Genomic DNA, 13,580 nt, shown 5'->3' on the forward strand with positions numbered 1-13,580 from the left:
CTGGCTCCTGTGTTTGAATGACAAGGGCCTGTCACTGTCCCCTTTCCTTTAATGGACAAATCAGGATACACCTATGTGTTGAAAATCCATATATTAAACATAATCAGAAAAAAATAAGGGCCATTTTGGTGAGGGAAGGGGGAAATGCAGTGTTGTTTGACATGTTGATTGAGTTCAGAAAGGATCCCACAGATGTTCAAAACTGCAAATTGAAACATTAGAGACCAGGGATTTTATTATTATTATTATTATTATTATTATTATTATTATTATTCATGTATTTTTGATGGCTTGCTTGGTCCTTCCCACGTGGTAATATTTTTTTTTTTGTTTTGTTAATAATCAAAAAAAATCATTTAAGAGGGGAAAAAACTTCCTTCTGAGCCTAGGCAGTTATTGAGAATTAAGAGAGAGATTTTAGCTAGGTCCGGTGGTTCTTGCCTGTTATCCCCACAATTGGGGAGACAGGAGAATGGCAAATTCGATGCCATCCTCAGCAACTTAGCAAGACCCTGTCTCAAAATAAAAGTTTTAAAAAGGCCTAGGGATATAGCTTAGATATAAAGCACCTCTGGGATCAATCCCCAGTCCAAAAAGTAAAAGGGCGAAAGGAACATTTAAAAATCATATTCATGGAGTACCCCAATAAAACTTCTCAAATAGAAATGGCCTTGGGCCTTTTGGAAAGCCTATTTATGTTAAACTTGGAAACAAAGATGTAATATGTGAATAAACATCAGTGATACCTGTTAACAGTGTGACTTCTCTAAACCTTTGGTACCTTCTGAGGCCTGCTGGAGGTCAGCAGATCATTGGGTGCTACTTGGCTGATGGGAAGCTTGCACATTTTTCTCAATAAATGGGTAGTCACTGAGCAGGAATTTAGTCCTCACAACACCCCTAGTCCACCATTCTCCAAGCAGTTTGCCGTCACATGCCCATGAGTGGCTATCTGCTGGTTGGTATTCAGTACAAGAGAAAACAGATGTCTGCTCTTCCTGCCAAGTCCCTTTCTTGCATTTTAGGAACCATTCCACACACACAGGGAGGTTTTTGTTAATTTCTTTCAGATGATGACTGAGTGCTTTACACCATGTGGGACCTCCAAGCCCCGCTTTTCTATTTAAGTGAACATTAGTACCCATTTATCCCTCTCATGGCTGATGTGGGATCTAGTTTTCCACTTGTTAGAGAGGCCCTTGAATCCCTTCAATGTCTAGGGACATAAAGAGGCCGTTGGTCCTACTTTTGTTTAGCCACCTATAATTGACAGAATACATTTATTTTTCAGACATAGCAACTTGTTATTCAGACATAATACAACAGAGTTATGGTTGTTGCCGATTTTAGGGAGACTAAATTATCCTCAGTGTGCAAAACATCATCAGTGACTGAAAATATTATATGTTCTATTCATAATGAATGTATGGTAAAGAACACACAGACACTTTGGGATTATATATTTTTGTGGCTCCAAGAGGCAGTTTCTCCCCATTTTTTGGTGGTTAGTTTGTTTTTTAACTTTAAAATTACTCTAACATTATGGGTAGTATTGAAAAAGAAATATAAGTAATATTAGCACTAATGGTCATCCCAAATGAAGAAACCTAACAAGAATTGTTGCTGTTGAAAACAACACAAAAAAAAGTCATAGGAAATATTTACATCTATTTAGATCACTCTCTTTCACTATATCCAAGAAAGAACTAAAAGTCCAATTTCTTTCTGGATCATGATTCTAAGCAATTTTTTTTTCTTCATTGATAAACTTCCCATTTGAATCAAGACCTTGTAGAATGTGAAACATGTTTATTATTAACTTCATAGATGCAAAAAACTAAAACACAGGTTTGGGAAGTACTTAGTATCTACGTTGTAGCCTCACTCTAAAAATTACTTCATTTATAACAAATTCTCCTATGAGCACTCTTAAACATTAGTCATTGAGAGATCTTCATGATTATAATTTTAAAAAAAGTCTATAATACACATACACATAATTTTGTAAGTAACATTTTTAAAATGCCATATTTTTGTATAAAGAGTATTTTAATGCCCTATGATTAGGGAGTTTTCCACTTGCTTCTGAATCTGACTAAACATGATTCAAAAATCTAAGGTATGTTGGTTCTCTAATTCCCCTGCTCTGTGTCTCCAAGGCCTCCCAATTTTTCAACGTGTAAGTTTCAAACTACAGTTTGTCTTTCCTCCTACCCCTCCTTACCTTCCAGAAAAGTGAAAGATAAGAGAAACATGGTTTATCTTCCTGAGGTATCAGTGTTACTCCATGATATTAGATCAGAAATATATTTTCTCTGTTAAAGCTCAAATTGTTTTAAAAAATATAAAAAAGCAATATTACGATAAAGCACAGGATTTCAAGGAAATTTTCCAGCCCTGGCAAGGCTGCTTTGGCTTTTGCCCATGGACCTTTCTGGATACACATTCTCCTTGCCCTTAGCATTCCTTACGTGGGAAAGTCTAAGCAGCAAGGGATGATACAATAAAACCAAACTCCTGGATAGCCTTTCACAGTTGGTTTCAACCTCTTGCCTTCTTTTGGTTCCTCAATTCCCCTTTCCTCTCAACAAAGTGTCCCTCACCACCGCTGTCCTCTCATCTTGACTTGCACACACCTAGCCTTCACTACGTGCTTCCCTCTCTCCTTTTTAATTGGAAGCTGTAAAAAGCAGGACTAGGTCATAGTTATTTTATAGTGAGAGTCTGTGAAGTGTGAGGGGCACAGGAAATGTCCTTGAGCTCATTGAAGCCGCAGGTTCTCTCAAGACCCACACTAAGGACCAAGAACTCTATGCTGGTTGGTGCAGGGCCAGATTTCTATACTAACAAATACTTGCTGGCACTCCAGGAAAGCCTCAGAAACTTAGGGGAGACTAAGGCCAAAGGGAGATGGCTAATAGAGGAACTGGGCAGTTTACTGGGTTGGTAGAGGTCTGCATTGGAAAACTTTAGTACCTAAAACCATTTCTATTGATTTTTGCCTGTTTTGGAACATTGTATATATTATTGTCTCACTTCCTCTTGTATGTAATTTTGTATACCCCTGAGGGTCTCCTTCCATTTACATGCAATTTCCCTTCTCTCTCCCTTTCCCTCCCACCTCTCATCCCTGTTTAATGTTAATCTTCTTCTCATGCTCTTCGTCCCTACTCTGTTCTTAGTTACTCTCCTTATATCAAAGAAGACATTTGGCATTTGTTTTTAAGGGATTGGCTAGCTTCACTTAGCATAATCTGCTCTAATGCCATCCATTTCCCTCCAAATTCTATGATTTTGTCATTTTTTAATGCAGAGTAATACTCCATTGTGTTTAAATGCCACATTTTTTTTTTTTTATCCATTCGTCTATTGAATGGCATCTAGGTTGGTTCCACAGTCTTGCTATTGTGAATTGTGCTGCTATGAACATGGATGTAGCAGTGTCCCTATAGTGTGCTCTTTTTAGGTCTTTACGGAATGGACCGAGTAGGGGAATAGCTGGATCAAATGGTGGTTCCATTCCAAGCTTTCCAAGAAATCTCCATACTGCTTTCCAAATTGGCCGCACCAATTTGCAGTCCCACCAACAATGTACAAGAGTACCCTTTTCCCCACATCCTCGCCAGCACTTGTTGTTGTTTGACCTCCTAATTGCTGCCAATCTTACTGGAGTGAGATGGTATCTTAGGGTGGTTTTGATTTGCATTTCTCTGACTGCTAGAGATGGTGAGCATTTTTTCATATACTTGTTGATTGATTGTATGTCCTCCTCTGAGAAATGTCTGTTCAGGTCCTTGGCCCATTTGTTGATTGGGTTATTTGTTATCTTATTGTTTAATTTTTTGAGTTCTTTGTATACTCTGGATATTAGGGCTCTATCTGAAGTGTGAGAAGTAAAGATTTGTTCCCAGGAGTAGGCTCCCTATTTACCTCTCTTATTGTTTCTTTTGCTGAGAAAAAACTTTTTAGTTTGAGTAAGTCCCATTTGTTGATTCTAGTTATTAACACTTGTGCTATGGGTGGCCTATTGAGGAATTTGGAGCCCGACCCCACAGTATGTAGATCATAGCCAACTTTTTCTTCTATCAGACGCCATGTCTCTGATTTGATATCAAGTTCCTTGATCCACTTTGAGTTAACTTTTGTGCATGGCGAGAGAAAGGGATTCAGTTTCATTTTGTTGCATATGGATTTCCAGTTTTCCCAACACCATTTGTTGAAGATGCTATCCTTCCTCCATTGCATGCTTTTAGCCCCTTTATCAAATATAAGATAGTTGTAATTTTGTGGATTGGATTCTGTGTCCTCTATTCTGTACCATTGGTCCACCCACCTGTTTTGGTACCAGTACCATGCTGTTTTTGTTACTATTGCTCTGTAGTATAGTTTGAAGTCTGGTATAGCTATACCGCCTGATTCACACTTCCTGCTTAGCATTGTTTTTGCTATTCTGGGTCTTTTATTTTTCCATATGAATTTCATAATTGCTTTCTCTATTTCTACAAGAAATGCCGTTGGGATTTTGTTTGGCATTGCATTAAACCTATAGAGAACTTTTGGTAATATCGCCATTTTGATGATGTTAGTTCTACCTATCCATGAACAGGGTATATTTTTCCATCTTCTAAGATCTTCTTCTATTTCTCTCTTTAGGGTTCTGTAGTTTTCATTGTATAAGTCTTTCACCTCTTTTGTTAGGTTGATTCCCAAGTATTTTATTTTTTTTGAGGATATTGTGAATGGGGTGGTTGTCCGGTTGTCCTCATTTCCATTTCAGAGGATTTGTCGCTGATATACAGGAATGCCTTTGATTTATGCATGTTGATTTTATATCCTGCCACTTTGCTGAATTCATTTATTAGCTCTAATAGTTTCTTTGTAGACCCTTTTGGGTCTGCTAGGTATAGAATCATGTCATCCGCAAATAGTGATAATTTGAGTTCTTCTTTTCCTATTTTTATGCCTTTAATTTCTTTCATCTGTCTAATTGCTCTGGCCAGTGATTCGAGAACTATGTTGAACAGAAGTGGTGAGAGAGGGCATCCATGTTTTGTTCCAGATTTTAGAGGGAATGGAAAGGCTAATTTTAAATTAAGGTTACACTAATCTCGTATTTGCAGAAGTGAGTTTTGATCTGGTCAGAAAATATTCTAGTTGTCAGGTAAACTTTTTTCCTGGTGATTGACATACCCTACTCCTCATAACGTTGCATTTACTGGCAATCATATCTGATTCTAGCTGATTCTACCCCCAACAAACTAAAGTCGGATGGAAAATTATCTAAGAGTACTGCTTCTCAGGTTTTCATATGCTTATGAGTCACTTGAGTATCTTGTTAAAATGCAGCTTTTGATTCTGCATGTCTGAAGTAGGGCCTGAGACTCTGCATTTTGAATAGCTCCCAGATAATTCCTAACAGTATTACCGGCCCCTGTATCACTCTTTGTATAGCACGGAGTTAGCACACCTTCTCTCTCCATCTACTCTTGAGTTCAGCTTTTAAAAGATTCTAAAATTTGATCTGCCCAGAGTTCACCATTTTATATGGCTTTTGAGTTTCTCTTTTGGATTAAGTTAGGAGCTCTTCTTTTTCCATTGCTGATCACTACTTGAAAGTCATATGGACTTTGCCATAGGGCAGATTGGGGAAAGCCTATACTGGAATCCACGTGACTTGATCCAGAAATCTTTCTCATGTATCTCTAAATTGAATTATTAGCAGTAATAGCCTCCTGCCTGAAATGAACTCCTAAAAATAGCAATGGAAGAGAGGTTGGTTATTTTTGGAAACATTGAAAAGAGCTGTGAGCTGTGGTTTCTGAAGGGCACCCCTTCAACTCAGCATCACCCTTTCCAACATGATGCCACTTCCACCTCTGCCGAGAAGGGCTCTGGAACTAGGTCAGACCTGTACACACTGTCCAACGTGTGGACACTGTTTTCAAGTGTCCAAGGTGATTTTAGTGTTCCACGGATCCCATGGTTTCACTAGATAATACTTTAAAAGGATGTGAGCAAAGAGGGTGCCTACATACAATTAGATATGTTAACATAAATATCTCACCTTCTCCTAGAAATTGATAGACAATTCTCTGTTCTGCTTTAGCAACAGGAACAGGATCCTACCAACCTGTATATTTCTAATTTGTCCCTGTCCATGGATGAGCAAGAACTTGAAAATATGCTCAAACCCTTTGGACAAGTTATTTCTACAAGAATACTACGTGATTCCAGTGGTACAAGTCACGGTGTTGGCTTTGCTAGGTAAGCATGTTGCCCTCCCTTTATTACACCAGCAGAAGCTCTGTTGAGTTATCCTACAAATTAAAAAAAATAATCAAGCAAATTTAAGCCAAGCTTATGGGCACCAGTGTAAATTTACATGTAATTTTTAAAAAAATCTTTTGCAATTTCATTAGTATTCTTGAAACTGAGCACACATATTTGCTGGCTCAAGGCAAAGAAGTATTATATGATCAATAATTCTGAAAGTGTTTGTGTCTTATGTTCTGATTAAATTAATTTTTAAGAAAATAAATTTTTTTAAATTGACAACCAGTCTCCTAAATTTCATAGATAAATCAGTATTTTTTTTTCTCTTTAGACAGAAATGTGATTCATCATCAATAAAGTGAGTTAATTAGATTTTTCAAACATTTATGAAAGAAAAGGATTTAACACCTAACTACCACATAAATTTAAATATCTTATAATTCTCACTTTAGTTTTTTAAGAAATAAGTGCTCCAGATATAACTAAAGTATCTTATTCCTCCATTTTATCTCTTCCTCCCCAGAAAGGATACCTTAGTGTAATCATTAATTTGGTTTCTAGAGAAAATATATAAAACAGAAAGAGCTTTGATTTCCAGATAAATTCTAATCCTAAAGCCCATTTAAAAAAAAGCTGAATTTACCTGATACATTATTTAGGAACTTGTTAGTCTTCTGTAATAACAATATCTATGTGTTTTAAATTGTTAACTTAGACTTTGGAAGAAAAAATGCTGACATTTTACTTTCATATAGAAGACAGTCACATCCTGCCACAGACCTGTGTTATGAATAAAGCATTATTATTACATATTACTTTATATATGAGAAAACTGAGGCACAGAGGGACTTTTCCATCATCCACTAGTGGGCAAGGGCCATTAATTAGTTCTTCTGGCTTTTAGTCCATTGTTCTGTTAGGCCAGACAATTTTATAATAAAGCTAATATATCAGTAAAAAGCAAGTCATCAGGGCCAGCATCTCAAGTGCACACTTCATTGGTGATCTGGGTGGGACACCAATTGGCTCGACAACATCTCCTCACTTCCGTGGATATTCTTCTGAAAGCAGACCAGGGATACCTATCCAAAGACTGAGCCCAATTAAATGCTGCTGTTTTTCACATTGTCACTATCCATTAGAACTGAGGTGTAATTCTCTGGGTAGTTCAGGAATATGGTGTATTTTAAGTAGATTATTCTGTGTTTCTTCTATCGAAGAAATATAAGTCAAAGTAATTTAAATACTCAGAAATGTTTCTCAAATGTTTTTAGCCACCTGTAGATATAAAACAAGTTATGAAGTTAGGCTTCGGCCTTTAATTAACTCCTCCAAAGCCAAGATGACAAAGAAGTATATAATTGACTTCACTAATTTAATTTTAAACCTGGAGAAAATGTAAAAGTCATGTGAGACACATCCTCTGATTGTCACTAGCTATTATCACAACTCTTTAGTCTGTCATTTTATGAATACTTAAAAGGGAAGACCATGTTTAAAATAATCAATATTCTAACAAGTAGCAAATATACTAGTATTTTAAACTGTTGCTTTTAACTCAATATCATGACTAAGAAAGCTTTTATACATTGCTTTTCTCAATTTTTCAACAATCAGAATGAATTTATATATTTGATATTAAAACACTCAATATAATTTCTTTCTTATATGATTTAGAACATACTCTATAGTTTCAGTTATTTCTCTGGAGAACTGTAAAAGCAACAGATAAAAGTATAAACTATTATATACATATATTTTTGCCTGATTTCATTTGTATCCAAAAAGCCTAAAAGAATGTTTGTGCATGCACAAAACAAAATGAAAGCTAAGAGACTGCTACATACTTATGTACTTTGTTTTCATAAATAGGATGGAATCTACAGAAAAATGCGAAGCTGTAATTGGTCATTTTAATGGAAAATTCATCAAGACACCACCAGGAGTTTCTGGTATGTTCTCCAAAATTTTATCAGTAGTCATTTATGTAATATGTATAACTTTAGTACATGATGCTTCTTATAGTAAGAACAACAACTCTCATTTTGCTTTTTAAAATTTATATCTATATCAACAAATAAGACTCAAAAATTCAGCTTTTGCTGGGCACGGGTTGTCCAAGCATTAATTGAAGTGGACCCAGAGGTAAGGAGCTCTCTGACTTGTAAAGCATTGCAAAATCCAACCCTCTAATGCACCAGCCTTCATTCTACCGGATGGCCATCCTTAAAATAGACTTCCCACCCTTAGGACATGTCCTTTGAGGAGCGTGACACCTTCCCATCCCAGCAGTACCTGGACTTCAATCCCCACAGTCTTTATGTCCACTCCACATTAGCCCCTTCCCCCTGTTGTCCTGCTCTGTTGTCCTTATCAAGAACACTACACTCAGGAACTTTTCTAGCCAACATCCCATTCAGTATCACTCAGTCTCACTCCCAGGACACCTGATCTGAGATACAAAGACACCCTTTCATTTTCACTGTTGTTATGGGTTTCTCTTTACCCATTTCTCATTCCTACAGAACCTGGTCTCCACTTCTGAGCACTAAAACCATTTCTTTAGTGACATCCTCAGATTTATTGTACAGCAACCCTTGGTCACATCTGCTTGGAAGAACCATGAACTGGCATTGATCCTACAATAATCCACCCTACTGATCCTGTTATACCTGGGCAATAAGGAATGACACCATGGCATTTTACACATCTTCATTTGAACCAGACCCTCAGTACCACTGGTCCCCACTTGGCTTCTCTCTGCCTCTCCCAGCAGTATTCCTCCCTTTTACCAACATGTACAGTCCCCTAGCTAGCTCTAGGCCGGTGAATAGCATTGAGATCATTAGCTGACTACATCTTTTCAATATAGGGATCCACACTTACACCCACTCTTTCTCCTCTCCTTCCCCAAGGTCCTAAGGACAAAGGTTTCAGAGCTGTCTTTGAAATCCTGTTCCATCAGGGCCTTGCTCTGCCTCTCATTGCCTCTCTGTTCTATAATTACCATCTCTGTATTTTACTTGTAATTACTTTTTTCTAACAAAAACTTTAATTTTTTTATTAATAAAATAGCAGATCTCTGGCAAGACTAGCAGTGAGAAAGTGAGAGGAAATTCACAAACAATACCAGAAACAAAAAAATTGTGAGCATGACTACAATAGACGTTTTTAACATCACAGAGTTCAGTGAACGTATGTGCGAACTACTTTATGCCAGGAATTTTCTGGAAAAAGATATCCATTTGTGTTTGAAATCGCTCAAGTCTGTGATCTTCAAACTAAAACTTAGCAGTGCTCCTCTCTAACTCATTCTCATGTAAGCATTTTTGAAGTGTGGTCTTCACTTCCTCACGTCCTATTCACACCTCAGCTCTCTCCAGTCTTCCCCTTAAGTTTGCAATTGAAATTCTTCTTGATAAACTTCTTATATTTGTTTGCTAGGACAACCACAACAAAACACCATAAATTGAGTGGCTTAAACAACCAAAATTTAGTGTCGCAGAGTTCCGAAGACCAGAAATTGAAGGTCAGGGTATGGCAGGGTTGATTCCTCCTGAGGCCTTCGGGGAAAGAATCCATTCCGGGCCTCTCTCCTTGACTCATACATGGTGACCTCACAGCGTTTGCTTCCCTCTGAGTGTGTCTGCCTCTGGATTCAAACTTCCCCTTCTTCCCAGAACACCAGCCATGCTTGGATTAAGGCCCAACCTAACTAATGACCTCATTGTAACTTTGAAAAGGAGGTCACACTGTGAATTATGAAGCATTATGGGGTTAGGACTCTAATGTTTTTTGTTGTTTTGTTTTGTTTGGGGTGGGGTCAGAGAGACAACACAGTGCAAATCCTAATATTTACTTTGTGATTATCAAACTTGGGGACTTTCCTGGCTTCTTCTTTGCTGTGTCTTATCTGTTGCATGAACTTTGAAATGTGCTGTCCCTTAATCTCTCTTTTCTTCCCATCTTGTACTCTTTCTCCTTTGTGGACTCTTGTTTCTTTTATCTGCTCTTAATTGTTGGTGTTCCCCTGAATTTCATTTTTGGCTGACAGAGTGTATCTAGTCTAAAGTTTTTGGTTACTGTTTATCTTAAGAGACTCTCAGATACTCATCTCTTGTCCTAAATTTTCTCCTGAGAATCAGGCTGCCTGGCCTCAGTCACCTTAGGTTCATTCTCTCCAAAACTAGATCAGTGCTCTCTCTCACTAAAGTTAGTGGAATCAGTATCCACCCAGATACTCCAGCTGAAAATCCAGGACTGGATCCCCCCAGCCACCTGTGTCATCTCTCACACATAATCATCTTCTTGACTGCAGCTAGAGAGACTTAAAATGTATATATACTTCAGCATCACTTTTGTGCTAAAAATCATGTCCTCTCCCTCTCCCAGAAGAAAAGATACAGGATTCCAAGAATGACATTGCAAGCCAAAGGTGACTAGAGTCCTTCTTCATCCATTACCTGCCTTCTATTTATTTTCTTCCAATACTGAACTACAGGTACTACTCCTAGTGCATCACATTGCATCATTTCTCTTTTCAGTCTTTCTATAGTTTCCAATACCTCAGACCCCTTTGGTTCTCTTTAACCTGCATGTCTCTGCGTCACCCTTCAAGATTGTTCACAGCCTGCCTTCTCCCTACAGGGGTCTCCTTTAACATACTTGAGTTAGATTCTGTCTGCAAAGCACCCTGAGGATGCTCATCTGCATTTAACATGTGTCAATCCCACTAAACTGGAAGCTCCTAGAAGTCAAAAACTGTTTTCTCATCTTTTTTATGTGCCTGCCCAGCACAACGCCTGAACTGTGCTTAACAATAACCAGTGTTTGTTGGTTTTGAATAAATTCCACAGCATTATAACACTAAGACAGTACTACCTCCTTACAAGGTAGCATATGGTAGGAAAATTGAGATGCCTTTTGATTTGCAGCCAGCCTCTAACAAGATGCCTGACAGCAGGGAGAAATTCAAAATTTAGGAACTACCTTACCTTGCTTGGAAGGAGGAGCTATAGAATTTTTAAAATGGGAACAAAAAGAAAACATCTACTCTCCAGCATCTTTTGTCCTCTGTAATTTTAATCATCTTAGTTAGCATGACACATCTCAGTTCTGCTTCCCAGTCTGTATCTCAGATCAGCAAGTCATCTTCAGTCCTTAGGTCTGTCATTCAAAACAGCCTCACTTTCCTGCCTTGCTTTAGGTCGTGCCCTAGGGTAAAAGTTGGGTCTCTTGCTGGGCTGGGTAGAGGTTTGGAGGGTCTTTAACCATGCTAGTCTGGCCACCTACTCATCAGAGTCTTCTAAGGAGAGTAGCCATGTATCAATTAGATTTATTGTAATACTCATGTGGGGACCCTGCCCTGGAGCTCCCCTATGAACAAAGGAGGAATCTCTGGAGGTGAGCAACCTATAAGAACAGAGCTCTCCATTTGACAAACCTTGACTTTGCCCCCACCTCACAGCTAACCAGCTACCTCACCACATTTTATATGTAAAAATATGTAAAACTGAAGTTAAGTAGATCCAGTGAGTTGAACCTAACAGAAAGATCGTCAGGCCCCACTTCTAGGGAACAAGCCCAAAGGCCCTATGGAACATGTGCCCTGGTTTTTCACTCAGGCCTTTCCAAGAAGCACTGAGGTATTTTAAAGTTAGATGAATTCCAACCAGGAGTCATTGAAGTGATTAGTTTCTCTAGGGCTCCTAGTGTTCAGTATTTATCCTCCCCTAGTTCCAAGGTTCCATCTTTAGCTGGATGACTGATGATGACAATTAGGGATTCACTTTAATTTTCTGTATCCAGTTGAGTTTCATTTCATAGAGGAACTAATTTGTAAGTCTGTGCAATACCACAGGCTACATTTGATCTTGTAGTACTAAAACCTGACAGCGCACTGTTTCTATGGATATATCTGAAGGTGAACTGCCTGCAGGCACCAGTTTAGAGCATAAAGTACAAGATCTGGAAGATGCTGTTCCCAGGAACTCAACCCCCGTGAAAGAGCTTCCTTTTTGTTAAGTTAATATTGTTTTCCCATTGACAATCCTTGATTGAAAGAAAAGGAAAGTGAAAGGGATGTTTTTAACCTCCACGCAAAAGCAAGAGAGCCTTGTGTGAACCTGATCCCTGCAGGTCAGACCCTCCAAGTTAATCCCCTGTGCCCCCTGGCTTTTCTCTACTTCCCCTGAGTCATCCCCTGCACACTGGGGACCCCAAAGCATTAGTCCCTTTGAAGGGCTGCTCATCCACTTACTTGTGAGAACTTCATTTTCTCAGTTCCTTCTTGCAGGCAACAAGGAAAGTTGAAGGAGAAAAAGTCTCCAGAACACATTAATTTTGATGTTGAATCAATCTAGATAGATCTCCCAGTTTCTTGAGTGAAGTAGATCTCCAGCTGCCACAGATTGAGGTTGGACAGGTTTCTTATTTTCTCCAAAGAACTTAACAGTATCCATTGACTGTTTTCTTTGAAGTGGGTTCACAGATTGCTGGCCATGTCCTTTCAAGGAGAAAAAAAAAAATACTTCAATTTCCAAACCACATGTCAATGATGGTAGGAACCTATACACCACTGTAGCTGGTAGAGAGCAGTTTCTTCCAAGTTCTGCCAAGTGGCAGTGGGACCCAAGAAACAAATTCCATATAGATTGTATCACTGTACAATTTTACACTCAAGCCATTCCCTATGTTCTGAATCAGGTCTTAATTTCATGCTCTAAAAAAAATATATATATATTTTTTTTAACTACTATCTATCTATCTATATACAACTACACACACACACACACACACACACACACACACACACACACACACACATATATATATATATATATATATATATATATATATATATATAGTAGTTATAGTTGGATACAATAACTTTATTTATTTTTATGTTGTTCTGAGGACCAAACCAGGGCCTTGCATGTGCTAGGTGAGCCATAACCCCAATCCCAATTTCATGCTATTTCTAAATGCTTAATGATCTGCGCTGTGCTTTAGTCTTAGTTCCCAACTAGGTTGCAAGTTCTTAGGGGTGGGAGGTGTGTTTTAGGTTTAATTTTGTGCATTACCCTGTACCAGCAGAAGTTACCGTGTAGTTTCATAGAGCATTTTCATGTAGATATCATCTCAATAATTATGGCTATTTTGAGGAATACTTTGGATACCTTCTGCACATCAGTGAGGTTGAACTGCCTTTAGGGTAAATTTGAAATGTACATTGCAAAACTTGGAAGCACTCTCTTTTGGAATTCACCTTTTCCCCAAAACAAGTCCCCAGTATCCACAAAGAATTT

At 38.2% G+C, this 13,580-nt stretch overlaps 1 pseudogene; it reads left to right on the plus strand.

The window, feature by feature from the left end:
• The window catches only part of LOC143386155 (RNA-binding motif, single-stranded-interacting protein 1-like), a 43,002-nt pseudogene that overhangs the window by 9,790 nt on the left and 19,632 nt on the right, over positions 1-13,580 (plus strand).

This window comes from Callospermophilus lateralis, unplaced genomic scaffold, assembly GCF_048772815.1.
Source record: "Callospermophilus lateralis isolate mCalLat2 unplaced genomic scaffold, mCalLat2.hap1 Scaffold_86, whole genome shotgun sequence".
Classification (NCBI taxonomy): Eukaryota; Metazoa; Chordata; class Mammalia; order Rodentia; family Sciuridae; genus Callospermophilus; species Callospermophilus lateralis.